Here is a 13,549-nt window from a genome sequence, read left to right on the forward strand (position 1 = left end):
ATAATATTTAAAATGCAAATCACCAACCACTTTGGCAACCACAAAGATAAAAATATTTAAAATACAAACCACCAACCAAACCACTTAGACAACCACATAGATAGAATATTCAAAACACAAATCACAAGCCACTTATGCAACCACAAAAATAATATTATTTAAAACACAAATCAAGGTTTGCCGCTAAACACATCACAAAAATCAACTTAATCATGTTATCATAATTAAAATTAAAACTTTACACCAATTCCCCCAAGACTCATATAGATTTCTTAAAAATCAAAACTTTGAAATGAAATAGCACAAAAATCGAAACTTTAAATTAAAGACATCCTAAAAAAATATTACTCATGAGATCATAATAAAAATCATAGCTTTATAATTAAGTACACATAAACAACACACAAATAATAACTTTACATCAAATATATGACATCAAACATATTACTCATGTTATAATAATAAAAATCGAAATTTATAATTAAGTTTATCAAAGCAAACATATTACTCATAAAAATAAAATATTATAGTTAAATTCTTTAAGGCAATTAAAAATCAATATTTTTCTTTTAAGACAACAAGTTTTATATCAATATCTTACAAACTATTAATTTAATATCTAGCCTAACATTGCATGGGGAAAAGCCCTTACCTTAGGCGCTTTCTTTCTTAACACCTCTAAATTTGCACGAGAAATAGCTCACGAGGCAGTAATGAATTCAACACCGATAGATATTGGAATTTACGACTCAGAAAATTATTTTGAGAGTGTACGAATGACAAATAGGTGTGACAACAAGATGCCTAATGGAAACGTATGAACATATAAGCTATTTACGTTGCACTATTACCATTGATTTCTTGTCTAAAATTGAAGTGCACTTAATTCCAACATTATACTACCAATAATTACTATTTCTTTAATTTTATTAGGTTGTTACAAAGCCAATTGAAATTTATGTGTATGAGTTAATTTGAATTAACTAATAGAGTTCACCAAATATTGAAGGGTGTCACACACTAATTTTAATTAAATAAATAAATTAGAGATTGTCACATCACCCTTTTAATTTTTTTATCTAATAGTTACGAAACCAAAAATTTCATAGAATTATTTTTGTAGACAATTATAATAAAATTATAATTTTAGTTTAAAAGAGATGAATGCATGAGATACAAAAAGGACAATAATCTTTTTGTGTCCTCTCTTAATTGCACAAAAAAACTTATAATTAAATTTATAATCTTCCTTTAAAAAATAAATTAAGGGTGTTTAAAATGAATTAATGCACATTATGTCAAGAAAACACCATGAATTATCATAAAATCTTGTCATAAAGGAGAGTAAAAGAATGAGTCAAGTCACTAATTTTTGTTTTTATAGGATGGACCAAAAATATTTTCAAAACACTTATACATAAAGGTTGGTTTCACTAACTCTATAATATCTCCTAAAATGAATACTTTTTTGGTCGCAAATAAAACTAACAAACGATATAACTTATATAAATTCTAATTTAATTAAATAATTCAACTAATATTTTATAAACTAAAATAAATCAAGCAAGACAAGAATACCACTCACACATAACAAAATAAAACAAACATATCTAACACATCAATTTCATGATTATCGAAACTAATCAAATAAAAAAATATCCATTTATGAAATAATGACATCATAAATAGTCCCCATGTAATTGTCACGTCAAAACAATTAAATAAAAAATGAAGATTATAATTATTTAAGTAGAATAGAGTGTGATAAAATTTAATTTAATTTATTTACACATAGAATAATTATTAATTTAATAATAGCAATTACTAAAAAGATACATATATAAAGGAAGAATCATAGGCAGCCAGAAGAAAGAAATATCAGAGGCAACCAGAATGAAGAAAAATCAGAGGTAGCTTGAATGAAGGAAATTCAGAGGCAGCCAGAAGAAATAAAAACATCAGAAGTAGTATCAAATCAGTGAAGAACAAAAACGTTCAAAGGGGTTTAGGGAAGGTATTAACACTATTATTATCCTATTCTATTTAACCTTCATCCCCTCAATCATTAACATAATATAGATCATCACACAACAAATGCAAAATGGATGATTTTAAGAGCAACTAAATGCATATTCTCAAACATTTCCTACATGTTAAACTACCACTTTTTTATTCTACCCTTGATCCTAAATTAATATTACTAAAAATATAGGATTAACAATTAATAAAATTCTAATTTGTACTTAAATCTTGCAAATATTACTAAGGCAGTGAGATGGTTGTTACACTAGGAAAGAAAGTGCTTAAGGTAAGAGATTTTCTCATGTAAAGTTAGGGTACATATTAAGTTAGGGGTCTGTAAAATAAAAGTGTTGACTTTTATGTTTGTTTAAATGAATTTCACTATAAAGTTTTGATTTTTTATGAGTAATATGTTTGTCTTAATGATTAATTATAAAGTTTCGATTTTTATTTTTATAACATAATAATTTGTTTGTTGTGATACATTTGATTTAAAATTGCAATTTTTTTTTTGTCTTGGTGTACTTAATTATAAAATTCTGACTTTTATTATGATGCCATGAGTCATATGTTTGTTATGATGTTTTAAAATATTGATTTTTATGTATTTTAATTACAAGGTTTTAATTTTTTATGAACAATATATGTGTTGAAAAAATTGATGAAATTTTTTTATTTTTAATTATGATAATATGAGAAAGTTCATTTAGTTTAAAATTTGATTTTGATGCTTAAAGACTAATAATTGGATAAATCTTATAGTAGAAGGAATAAATTTTCTATTATCTATCTTCTTGGTGATTTAAGTTATAATCTTGATCAAGAAAATGTAGCTAATCGAATTTAATGGTTTATAAAATGAAAGTTGTAATTTTATATATTTATATGTGTTCCATATTTGGGATGTAAATTTTTTTATTCTTAACTATGAGCATCCATAAGAATATAAATTTGATGTCATATATGATTAAAAATTTAGTCAATACTTTATCTATATGGTTGCCTCTAGAGCTAGTTTATTTTTATGACATATCAAATGTCTTTCTGTAGACACCTTTGTGGCTGATATTTATCATGACATCATCATTTTGGACGTTTTAGTGGTTGAATTAATTTTCTATGAGTGACTTTTTGTGTGAACGTCTTAGTGATTGGTTATATTCGGATCATATAGTTTTAGTAGTATTAGGCGGATTACTACGTAAATAATTTATGTATATTTTAAGACTTCCTAAAAATTAAATGTTGATATACCTTTGTAATTTTTTCTAAATTCACATTCTTTAAATCTTTTATTATAAAAATATTTTATATTTATATTTCATCACTATTAATTTATTATTTGACTTAAGTTTTTTCATGGGATAAATTCATCTCTTAAACCAATATTTTAGATACCAATTATTTTGAAGAATTGCATGTGTGAATGATATTTTCTAGGTGCACATGTGTTGAAAAAAGGTGATTATTATTTTAAAATAGTGTTTTGTATTAATATAGTCATGCGGTACATTTTAAAGCTTAATTTTTGTCGTTAATTTTAATTAGAAATGTGGAGAAATAATTGAGTTGTTGTTAATTTCAATTAATTTTATTTTTCGTGAATTCCACTTATAAACATTTTTTTTTTTTATTTTAGAGTAACAAACAATACATTAACTTTTACAAAAAAAAAAAAAAAAAAGAAAGAAAAACAGTAAGTTTAGTTGCGCTGTTTACAAAAACAATATCAAATAATTTTCTAACACAACTTTAATGTATTACATGATAAAATATTTAAAAAAAAAAATATTATTCTTATATTTAAAAGATAACAAATATTTTAAGTAATGTTTTGGATTAAAATGTAGAATGTTATAGTATTCACCATCAATAAGAAAAATATCCTTACAAAACCTTTTATGAAGATATATTCAAATTCATTACGGAAAATTTAAATTTTCACTTTACAAAAGAATGAATTCTCAATTTAAATTTGCAATAAACATTTTGAGTGTTGCTTCTAATATTGTTGCCTCTAATGTTTGGTTCGCCTGTTTATTAGCATTTGATATAGCATGCATCAGATAACATCACGTGTTTCCACTAGTTATTGGTCTTCTATGCACTCTTGAATTATGGGTCGTTATTTTTATCCACCAACAAAAGATATAAAGTTCGACATTATTTTAATCCGTTGATAAATTGTTGAGATATGATTTTCAATTAAATTTTTTACTTAATATCTACGGTTTCGAAGAACACACTCACTTTATCAAATAGCTAGTCACTACCCTTTATCTTAGTCATAAACTTTCATTGATACAATCACCAAAAAGGTGTTTGAGATTTTTGAATCAATGGTTATACAACAACTTGTTCTTACATAATGTGCCCACTTGTGTTCCAACTACACCCTTACTTTTGAGGACTTGACAATTCATGTTGAACTAAGGGTTGATTTCAATGATTTATGGAAGAACTTCAACTAACGGGATGAAAAGAGTTTTTTATCTGAAATCCAAACCCGTCTACCTGGAATTGATAAAGGGATTTTGGTTTTTAGCAGTTATTGTTGGTGGAAAAGTTCAAGCAATGTTCAATGAAAATAAATTTAGTAACTCAATCCACCACTGCTCAAGCTATTGGTTGTTCAAACAAGGTACAAACATTACCCTTGGGAAAACGAGTTGGGTTAATAAGATTCAATTGTTGTTGTATGTGTTAAGTAAAAACCTTTTTGATATGTGTTAAGTAAAAACCTTTTTGATATGTATTTTTATGACAACAAATCTTATCAAATAAATGTTAAATTTTCTAAATGGTGATCTACTAATGTTTGCATTTGAGTTTTTGTTGAAAGAACAGAAGTGGTCAAGCTTGAATCCACTGTCATAAACAAGTGCATTGTATCAACTCAACAATAAAAGAATTGAGGAACTTAATTCATAAATATAAATATGATTATCCTCAAGCCGAGGATGATCATCGCAATATGTTGCATCATAATCACACATAAAATCTCTTGGAAGAAGTCAAGAAAAACTATGGGTCAAGATGTGTCTATATGAAAATTAGAGGATGAAGAATCTAGATCCGAGGATGAAGAATCCAGCTTATAGGATCAAGAATCCAGCTCTGAAGATGAAGAATTCAGATTTGTTGATGAGTATTTTTCACAATCTTATATCCGAGATGAACCCGAGGATGGACATTTATCACAATCTTGGATCTGAGGATGATTATTCTTCACAATTTCATATCGGAGGATAAATATTTATCAAAATTTTAATCTCACAAATATTGAAAAAGTAATTTAATAAAAGTACATAAGGAAAAAAGTTGACAAGTTGTTCACACTATTCGAGGTTTACTATAAGTAAACATAGAAGTGACATCACATCAATCACGTACTCTTACGTGGAAGATAAGAACTCTTATGTAGAAAAAAATCATCATCTCATATATAAAAATGAGGTCTTATGTGAACAGTGCAAAAACACTAGGTTAACACAATTCAAATTTATACAAAAGGCTTTGAAGTAAGACAAACACATCAATAGAAATTTTCAAGGTATTAGAAACAAGAAGGAATCTTCTCATTCATAATAGATCAAAAGGATAATAAGAATGTCTTTTACAGATCATATTCTAGAAGGTTACGTAATAAGTAAAAAATGTGTCAACATGTTTACACCAAATTCCAACAGTCACATATTGGAAAGAAAGACATACAACCAATCTCTCAAAGACTTATTGTCATCCATGAACATCCTTAGAATCAGTTACATCAGAGGATGAGTACAGTCTCAAGATGAGGATATACGTAGATGATATCCTCATAACAAATTTGACACATAAAGAAAAGTACAAAAGTACAAAAAGGTGAATTACTTGACATGAATGACACACTAGTCAAAATGGTTGGAAAAAGGAAAGCAAAAAGCGATAATCACATCCAGACTCAATAAAGTAGAAACTCCATCCTTGTACTTAAATCAAATATGAGGACATACGCAGAGGGTAAGCAAAACTTACGAGAGGATGAAATTATAACCTCTATGTTAGAGGACAAACAATAATGAAATAAAAGATTAATCTATGTCAGAGAATATAACAGTAACGAAATAGAGAATGAATCTAAGTCAAAGGATAAACAATGCAAAAGAGATGATAGATTCTGGTTAGAGGATAAACAATGCAGAAAAGAAGATGAACTTCTGTTATATATTCATCCTCACACATGGGAAAAAGAGTAAAAGTACCAAAGTACAAAAAATGTTGTCCTTGACTTATGAGGCACAACACTATAGGTGTTGGAAAAAGAAAAGCCAAAAAGGACAAGTCACATCAGAATTAATGAAAGCCTCATCCTCCTTCAAACTCGATCTGATGAGAGACTGCTATCGCGGCCTAAAATTTCGAGTGTTCCTCGAATTCAATGGAGTCGCCACAAAAAATTATTTTAAAAAAGGGAAACTATTAAAAATAGAAAGAAAAAAATGGTCTTTGAAACTAAATTTGAGTTCGAGAGTCGATTATGCGTAGGGAAGTTATTAGCACCCTACGACATCCGTTAAAAAATATAGTTACCTATAATTTATTGTGCAAAATTAATATTAACTTAAATATATTCATTTTTCTTACTATTAAATATGAATATCGATTGTTTTTCAATAAGATTTTGAAATAAATGTATGTTTAAGAAAGAGCGAGGAAAAAAAATGAATTTTTTATTGAGTTGCTTGACAAGAGTATGATCTTGCTCCTACGTATCTCCCGGTGCAATTGAGAAATCAAAGCTACGTAGTTCTTAGTTAATGCAGATGTAATGATTGTTTTTAAAGAAAATTTGATTTGTTATATAAAAAAAATATTTTGACATAAAAATGAGTTTGTTTGGTTTGAGTAATTATTAAAAAATGCGAGTTTTAGGACGATCAAGTTGTACAACTCGTGTCTCAAAACTCAAACAGTAAAAAAGATGTCACATCTAATTTAATTCACTTAAGAATATTTTATATTACTTTTGATTTTAAATTTGAGTTTCAAAACCACCAAATAGTTCAACTTGTATCTTAACAACTCAAATATTAAAAAAATACCACATCTAATTAATCAAAATTAAAAAAGTTGATTTTAGGTTTATTTATTTATAAAAATAAATTTTAAAACTATCAAAATGTATAATTTGTATTCTCCAACTCAGGAATTAAAAGATGTTATTTTTAGTTAACCTTTAATAATTTTAATTTATTAATTTATTTTTGAATTTTAATTTATTAATTTATTTGTGAAGATGAGATTTAGAACCACCAAGTTGTGACAACTTGTGTCCTAACAACTCAAAGATTAAAAAGATGTCACATCTAGTTAATTTTTAATGAAAAAATTGTTTGTGTGTATGTGTGAGTTTTTTTTATTTATTTTTTTTTTTTTATGAAATTTGATATTTAGTCATGAAGCAAATTAAATTTCTAAAAAAAATATGAAGAGAAAAAAAAACTAAATGAGTTGAGATGGACATATTTGCATTTTGTTTTTGTTTGGAGCTCAACTGAACTAAGATTTAACACACAAAAATAAAAAAATTAAAAGGGCATAACATTGAAACCCGAATAGAAACTTACAAAACATAGAGGTGGGCAGCGGCCGGTTTAATAGAGAAACCATAAACGGTTTCTGGAACGAAAACAAAACAAAAAACAAAAAAAGAAGAAGAAAAGAAGAAAAGGAAACCGATTAAGAGGGAGAGAGAGGAAATCGAGAGAGGGAGAGAGAGAAATATTTGGTTGCCGTTTCGGCGGAGAGAGAGAAATACTGAGAGATGGGATGAGATCGAGGAGGAGCGCGCGGCGGCGCCAAAATATTTGGTTGCCGTTTCGGCGGCGATAGCAATAATAACATCGTCTCAGGTTTGAACTTTTTAGTCTTATTTTTTATTTTCGTTCGTTATGTTATCTTACTTTTTCTCTTATAAATCAAAAATCTATATTTTTATAACAAAAAAAAAAGAAGTAATTACATGGTGAAGATAAAGAACAAACATATTTATTATATAGGAGAAAAACAAATATACATTGACGTTTTCTATTTTATTTAATGTTATTGATACTCTCTCTGGTTTCTACCTCTTCTTTATATGTATTTTTTTTATTAACAGAGTTAAAGATCAGATCCCCTTTTGAAAAACAAATGAAGATATATTTATAGAGTTTTTTCAAATGTTTAGTTGCTTTCTTACTCTAACACAACATGTTATAAAAGTTTCTAATCCATATTTTATTCAAACAAGCTCCAATTTTTCATATTAATTCAATTATTACTACGTAGGATTACCGCCATGTGTAGTGAACCTGGATTAATTGATGAGAAATACGGCTCTTCTATTTATCTCACATTGTAATACACTCGTGATTTTAAATGTCTTCTCAATTATTTCAATATCAATACTTTACAAAATAAAGAAAATTCAAGTATTAAACTTAAAAAAAATATAGGCTTAGTTTCAATTTTGGTCTCTCTATTGTTATCAATTTACGAAATTAGTCTCCTTATTTTAAAATTCGAAAGTTTTGGTTCCTGCCTCAAATTTTTGAACTATAAAAATGAAAATTTGACATACTTTTAATGATGTGACATGCAATTCTATGATATAGAACCAACTAGACACATTAATTATTATGTCATTAATTAAATTAAAAATATGAAAATTTCTGAATTTGCAATCTAAGTTATTACTGTGTTTTATTCAAATTTCATAGGTGTTAATCATTCTATATCATCGTATCATTAGTAACTTATTTAAAGCATCTCACCTCTTCATTTTTTTAGTTAAAAAATAAATAAGAGAGACCAAAATGATTGATTTCTAAAATAGGGGATCAATTTGGTGAATCAGTAAAAATAAAGGTACTAAAACTGTGATTAAGTCAAAAATATATTAATAATAACTGAAACCCTCATAATCATAATTATTACCACAATTATAAAATATATTTTTTTAAATACTCGCATTGAAATACTACCATAATTAGAGAATAGTCAATAAAGAAAAATAAATAGATATAAACTCAACAATTTACATTCATTACTAAATCTCAATGAATATATATAAAATCATGTCATAGAAAGTATATAAAAATAAAGGAAATCAATCACGATATTATTTATATTTCAAGATAATTATTTAATTAAATATAATTATTTTTCAATTTAACATTATTCAAATTCACAAAAAAATATCACATTAATTACAAACGCACATATACACATAAAATCTTATTCTTAAAAATATTTCCAGTTAAGTGCTATTATTTTTAAAAAATAAATAAATAATTAAATATAATATTTTTAATTTATTTTACTCATTAAATCAAATAATTAAAGATAATGTAGGTTCTCCTTGGGTTGGTCACACGTGGGGACGGTGTTTGTGTTTCAGGGTTTTGTTCAGAGTTAGGTTCAAAGGTGGATGAGGATTGAATTCAGAATGTGTTTTAGGTTGGAATTGATATTGTGTATTTGTAGTTGTATAGGATAAGGTTGTATCTAATTTAGCAGTAGATGAATTTATATATACACTAATGTTAATATTTACAGAGGCATAAATGTAAATAGACTCAAAACAGAGGTTGCCATCTATGTTCTTTTCAAAGAAGGGAAAACCTCTTCCTCATTGGCTTCCTCTTTTCAACAATATCCATCTTTCCTTGCCTTTTTTTTTTACTTCATGATTTTGGTAAATTATAGCCATGCAATTGTACTCATGAATGACTTCATTATTGTCCTCTTCAAAGATTGGAGCATAGAAGTCTCCAACAATGAAGGGAGCGTCATTGAAACTTGGTCTGCTTTAAATGGTGATTGAAGATGTGCCTTCTTAATTGAAGATGCGTAAAATCAATTATGAAGATATATATGGATACATCTTAAAGATTGGTCTGCTTTAAATGGTGATTGAAGATCTCCAACAGTAATATTCTCAACAGACACTTCTTCTTTGTAGTTAAGAAGAAACCGTCCAATCAATCTTGATTGAGTGAGAATGAAAAAGGCAATGTGTTAAGAAGAAATTTTGGAAAAACCAAGAACACATAAAAAGAAAAGTATGATAGAAAAATCCCCTCAGTAAAGAGTTATTAGAATTTATGTAAATTACTCATAGTATTTTCATACACTTGAACTGATATAGGACTTCATATGTAACATCCCCTCAATAAGAGTTAGAACACCATTAATAAACTTTGTAACAATTCAGACACAAACTAGAACTAATATAAATCAATGTGATAGTGTCAACAACTCTATCACCTCTAAGAAGTACCTAAAGAGGTACAACAACATTCATGATCCTCAATGGCAGGTTGCTAGAAAGTTGGAGAAGGGTTCTAATGATGATAACCTAGGGAGGCTAGAGAAAAATACTTGTATGCTATTGTTGAAATAGTGGATTAAGTCTTCGATTATACTGAGGCAAAATCTCTCTGTAAGGGGAGGACTAGATGTAGTTACAATTTGTTATGAACTAGTATAACAATCCTTGTGATCCTTCGATCTATATATATTACTCTAATATAAGTTCTTTATGATTCAACTTTATTTTACTAAACTATTTTTATAATTGTAATTTCATTTTGTTTTTCACCACTTTGATGGCCTAGGAGTTTATAGAGGAGTTCTTAAAAAGTTCTTTGTTGATCTTAGACATATCAAATTTTCTCTCATAATTTGACTCCATTAGCATTCCTCCATCCATGTATTTGGTAATGGCAGTAATGGATTGTTGGGTGACTTTGATTGGGAACCCTAGAATGTTGATTGAAATTTCTCCATCCCAGAATGCATGACTATTGATGAAGTTGAAACTATTTCATCACGTGCCTCCAAAATTCCTTTACCAACGCATCATAAATTTTCAATTTTTGCAGGATAAAGAATTTGAACCAACAATTGCAGAGGTCGTCGATGAAGTTGAAAGTGTTTCCCGTCAAGTTCCATTAATCAACCCTAAGTTTGCTGAGTAAGAACAATTAATTACCATTGCAAGCCATTGTAGGTGTTGGAGTAGTAGAACTTGAAGCCGTAAAGAGTCAAGAGAGATTGATGGAGGTTGTGGGAATACTAAGTTACCAAAAATGTTGGAAAGTGAAATATGAAGATAGTGGGTGTTTGAGTTTTGGTGTTTTTGATAAAAAAAATAAAAAAAATAAAGTTTGAGTTTCTGAATTTGAAAGTTATTAAATGGCTTTGCACGCGCTTAATACGAGTTCTACACGGGTCAGAATTCCAATTATCACATACGTAAGAATAGTATTGAGTAGACATGTTGAATTTTTGTCAACTAGAGGTAAAATGAATCTCAATTTGTCAAAGGCAAAACATATATGTAACGATAAAGCACAATTTATGATGAGATCCTAATATGATCTCTCTTTACTAGAAGAATTGACTCAACAATGGAATAAAAAGAACCAAATTAACTTTAGTTAAAAATTTCATTTTGGCATGTGGTGACTTGTCTTCCTTGTTATGGCTATATCTGGAGATCTATATTTTTTATTGAAGTGACCAAATTCATGACCAATTTTTTATTGGAGAATTATCTACAATTTATCCTTTAAAATCATGACCAAATTCAGTTTCTATAAAGGTAACAAATGGAATAGATGTTGACTATGTTGAAACAAACTCTCAAATAAAAGTTTTGATGAAAATAAACAAAGGTTAGTTAAGAATCAAAGATAGGAATCAAGCAAAGCAAAGAAAATAGTTGAAAACTGAACAGACAAAGAAACAAGAACATTCTAGACAAAATGAAGAATGATCTTCAGGTTCAAGACTGAATGTCATAGCATCTTGACCAATCAATCTCCATTATTTCAACAAAGCTTTTGCTTCTGAATTTTATACTAAGATCATCAGTACATGGCAAGGAACAAATAAGTTTCATCCCAGTAAAAGAAGGTTCTCGAATCACTAAAATAAAGGGACTCGAAACAGGCCAGTTGAAACAGTTTGGAATCTCTTCGGCCAAACTGTCAAGAAAGTTCAATCAATCTTGATTTGTTCAAAGACATTACAAAGACACCTAGAATGATCAAAACAGGAACTTCAGATTGATCATCAAATCTCCAGAAGGATCAAACTGCTAGAACCAGATGGATAATCAATCTCCGTTTTTTGCAGAATTCTAGCAATGATCTTCCTAATTCTGCAAAGGTGTATAATCACTCTTCAAACTATTTTGGACAAAATCAAAGCTCCAGATTAAAGTTGTAACATCAATGATTAAGTGAGAAGCTCCAAAAATCTTTAAACTAGAAGACAAGAAGATTAAGCAAGGTTGTAACAGACCCAGTCAAAACAGATTCAAATTATTCAAAGGCTGAATCATTTTTTAATCTAATATATTGGTTTTGGTCAAAATTGAAAGAACACTACCAACAACTCTTTTTACCATTATTAAATGCTCCTAAACGCCTATAAAAGAAATGCCAATATTCAAGATTAAAGCAAGAAATTCAAGTGTTGTTAATTCCCACAAATCATTCACATTCACATACTTGAAATTCTCACTTTCACAAAGAAGAAGCAGTTCTAAATCTTTAATCATATTGTGTTATTGATATTGAATTCTTTGTAAAGAATCGAATCTTAAACATGAGTTGAGACATCTCAGATTCTATCAAAACAATCTCATCATTATTGTAATAACTCAAACTATAAGAGTTTAATTATAGTTTGATTAGATTGTAGTGAATCCTACCAAGATAGATAGGTGTTGTATTTATTTTCTGGGTGGAAAGAAATAGAGTTTGAAACAGATCAAGGTTGATCTGTGCTAGGTGTTGTAAAACCAAGAAGGTTCTTTGTTTTAAACACTTAGTGGAAAATCTCACGGTTGTGAGGACTGGACGTAACCCGAGTTGAGTGAACCAGGATATATCGTTGTGTGGTATCTCTTCCCTTATCTATTTACTTTCAGTTTGATTGATTATCAAGTTAAATACATAAACTGAATTACTGATTTTAACTAACCAAGAACGTTCTCTGTTTTCTGTTTTCACAACCAAGATCAATCTTGAGTTAATTTCTTAAGTTTTTAACAGGAATTTTTAAAAGGCGTATTTACAATTCAAACCCCCTTTCTTGTAAATCGACTTTGTTACTTCAATTGGCATCAGAGACCGATCTCTAGAAAGATTAAAAAACACCTAACAAGTGCTATAGAAAAGATCTAGAAGAAAAAATATCGAAAGCCAAATACATTGTTGAAGGAGGATCTTCGAACAAACCACCATTCTTTGATGGATCTGATTAGTATTTCTGGAAAAATAAGATGTAGTTGTTTCTGAAATCTCAAGATACAGGGATATGGCGCATCATAACAGATGGAGATTTCATACCAAGGGTTGATCAAGATGACTCAAACTCTGCTATGAAGAAAGAAGCAGTATGGACAGTTGATGATAAAACTAAGGTACTTCTAAATTCTAAAGCTCAGTTATTTTTATCATGTGCCTTAAGCAGGGAAGAAAGTGAAAGA

The sequence above is a fragment of the Cicer arietinum genome, chromosome 6 (assembly GCF_000331145.2).
Source record: "Cicer arietinum cultivar CDC Frontier isolate Library 1 chromosome 6, Cicar.CDCFrontier_v2.0, whole genome shotgun sequence".
Taxonomy (NCBI): domain Eukaryota; kingdom Viridiplantae; phylum Streptophyta; class Magnoliopsida; order Fabales; family Fabaceae; genus Cicer; species Cicer arietinum.